General features: G+C 37.9%; 1 pseudogene; it reads right to left on the bottom strand.

The window, feature by feature from the left end:
• Positions 1-419: 419 nt before the first annotated feature.
• On the bottom strand, positions 420-1366 carry LOC147352862 (olfactory receptor 8U3-like; annotated as a pseudogene).
• Between the last annotated feature and the right edge of the window lie 2087 nt (positions 1367-3453).

The following is a 3453-nucleotide window of genomic DNA, read 5'->3' as shown; positions in this document are numbered from 1 at the left end:
TTAAAAATAAAATAAAATTAAAAAAAAAAAAGATGAAATGGAATACGTAAAAAAAAAAAAAAAAAAGAAGAAGAAGATGGAATTCAAACTCAGTCAGTCTTGGTTCTAGAGTTCTAGAGTCCTGAGTTCTAAAAAAAAGATGCTTCTACCTTTGTTTGGGATATATGTATATGTGTTTGGGAGTATATTTGTGTTTGTATTTGAAGATGATTTCATGGTCTTTAAATGCAACTATGTCCTGAGCAAGACTCAGAATCTAACTGACTTTCCAGAATTGACCTGGGTCCTTGTAGTAAATATCAGGATCTGTTGAAGTAATAATCAAATTTTCAGTTTACTGGTAAAGAAATTACAAGCAATGTCAACTAGGGAAAGACTGACTTATTTTTCTTCTTGTATCTAATACAGTATTATTATTATTATTTTCTTAATTTTAATATATTTTAAGTTTCACAACCTTTTCCCAAGACTTTCTTGGAGGCATCTTTCACCTCTTTGTTTCTTAGACTATAGATGAGTGGGTTCAACATGGGGATCACCACTCTGTAAAACACAGATGCCATTTTGTCTGTGTCCAGGGAGTGGTTTGACTTGGGTTACAGGTACATAAATATCAGCATGCCATAAAAAAACAGTAACAGCCACCATGTGGGAGTCACAGGTAGAAATAGCCTTGAGTCACTCCTGCAGATCCTTAGGATGGTGGTGATGATGAAGAGGTAGGAGGTGAGGACGATGGAAGATGAAAAGATCATATCAAAACCAGCAAAGGCAAAGATCAGAATTTCCTTAATGTGTGTGTCAGAGCATGACAGAGCCAAGAGAGGGAGGTCATCACAGTAGAAATGGTTAATAATGGGGCCACAGTAAGTTAGACAGAAGGTGATGATGGTATGGAACAGGGCAACTAGAAAGCTGAACATATATGGAACTGCCACTAATCAAATTCAGACTCTTTGTGACATCAGTGTGGGATAATGGGGGTACAGATGTCTACATAGCAATCATAGGCCATGGAAGCTAAGAGGAAACACTCTGTGATCATGAAGGTGAGAAAACAGCCCAGTTGCATTGTGCAAGCATAGAAAGCAATAGTATTGTGCTCCACAACAAAGTTCACCATCATCTTTGGTGTGATAGCAGAAGAGTAGCAAATATCAACAAAGGCCAAGTGACTGAAGAAATAGTACATAGGCGTGTGGAGTTAAGCATCAATTCTGATCAAGGTTATCAAGCCCAGGTTTCCCAGCACTGTGATCAGACAGATGATCAAAAACACCACGAAGCAGGGGACCTGAAGCTCTGACCAGTATGTAATTACCTTGAGAATGAATTCAGTGACAAAAGTAAGATTCACTTCAGCCATTTAATCTGATGGTTTTGGCAGTTTGTTGTGAGTTGAAGAATAAAAATGACACCTTCTACAGCCTCTGCCAGTGTTGGAAAAGGTGATCATTAGCATCTTCTAGTCATGAGTCACACCACCTTGTGGGCAAAAGGTAGCTGCAGCTTTCCAATGGCATGCCATTCTTGCCCCAGAGAAAGGAGTCTATTACTCTCAGAGTAGTCTTCTTAAGCCTTACTTTGCTTTACAAAGAAGCGGTACTTCTTTGCTTTGTGATGTAGAAAATATGGGAAAATTCTGGTTAAAAATCAAATAGTATCTGAAAGAAAGCACTTGAGGCAACTAATAGTAATATTCCAGTGTTTTTGGTGGCACAAAGGTTTTGATGCCCATGTATATGTTACAGGGAAAAACTTACTCCACGGTGGATATATTTCTTTTCTTTAAATTTATTTCTTGTTGTGTTTGTTCATTGAAAGAATACTGTTCATACATATTGGTCTACCTTGGAAAACCCTGCCCCTCTGCCTGAATGTTAAACCAAAGTGCATTTGTTCTGGACCCTGTCCACCTGTGGATGGCTACAGGAGGGAAGGAATTAACACATTCTCTGCCCAAGGCTTGTCATTACAGGAGATAATTGCAAAATTAATGGCCTTTTAAATTTACTTCTTCACCCTGCCCTCATCTCTGTTCTATAAAAGAACTTGTCACCTGGACTTCAATTAGATGATTATTTTGAAACATCAGTTTGCTATCTTCTTCGCCTGCTGGCTTTCTGAAAAAAAGTCAATATTCCTTGCCTCAACACCAAAACTCAGAGTTAATTGGCTTGCCTTGTAGTAAGCAGAGTGAGCTTGTATTCGGTAAAAAATGTGGCAGTTAAAAATACCTAATAGATAAATGAAAGTGCACTTATATTTCCCTGTTTTTCAATTTCGTGTAAGTCCCCAAAGCTTTAAAATATAAAAATGTTCTAGCATGACTTACTTATTTAATTTTATAAAATAAGTACTTGATGCTATGTAAGTTAAAAGGAAATTAATCAGATCTATGGGGAAACAGTGGAAACAGTGTAAGACTTTATTTTGGGGGGCTCCAAAATCACTGCAGATGGTGACTGCAGCCATGAAATTAAAAGACACTTACTCCTTGGAAGAAAAATTATGTCCATCCTAGATAGCATATTGAAAAGCAGAGACATTACTTCGCCAACAAAGGTCCATCGAGTCAAGGCTATGGTTTTTCCAGTGGTCATGTATGGATGTGAGAGTTGGACTGTGAAGAAAGCTGAGTGCTGAAGCATTGATGCTTTTGAACTATGGTGTTGGAGAAGACTCTTGAGAGCCCTTGGACTACAAGGAGATCCAACCAGTCCGTTCTAAAGGAGATCAGCCTGGGATTTCTTTGGAAGGAGTGATGCTAAAGCTGAAACTCCAGTACTATGGCCACCTCATGCGAAGAGTTGACTCATTGGAAAAGACTCTGATGATGGAAGGGATTGGGGGCAGGAAGAGAAGGGGATGACAGAGAATGAGATGGCTGGATGACATCACTGACTCAATGGACGTGAGTCTGAATGAACTCTGGGAGTTGATGATGGACAGGGAGGCCTGGCGTGCTGAGATTCATGGGGTTGCAAAGAGTTGGACACAACTGAGCTACTGAACTGAACTGATGGGAAAATATTATTTTGTTTGCCTAAGAATTAAAGAGACTTAGGATTATTTAACAATTCAAAAATTTACCACATTTTGTAGTTTGTTTCTGAGAGATAACATTAATGAAGTAGTCTGCTAGATAATTTATTCTATACTATACATAGATAAATACCTTTTCACATAAATGACTGTCAATATATTTCAGGGACTTAAACTATCTAATACTTACCTTCAGTTGTAAAGAAAGTTTTGTGGAAGCATGTATAGGTGTTCATGAAAGCTTCAGAACAATTTCTTGTACTTCTGACAGCTCTGAAAAAATAAGACTAGTTTCTCTAAATCCAATGTTAGACTATTTGGATTTTATGATCCTGTCTTTATTTCCCACATAGTGGAACCACAAAATATTAACAAAAAAAGGAGCCTCAAGATGTTACTGTGTATAAC

Source organism: Bos grunniens, chromosome 19 (genome assembly GCF_055505025.1).
Source record: "Bos grunniens cultivar Pamir isolate PY7600 chromosome 19, Bosgru_T2T1.0, whole genome shotgun sequence".
In the NCBI taxonomy this organism is placed as follows: Eukaryota; Metazoa; Chordata; class Mammalia; order Artiodactyla; family Bovidae; genus Bos; species Bos grunniens.
The sequence above is the reverse complement of the archived record's forward strand: the minus strand, read 5'-3'. Positions and strand labels throughout refer to the sequence as shown.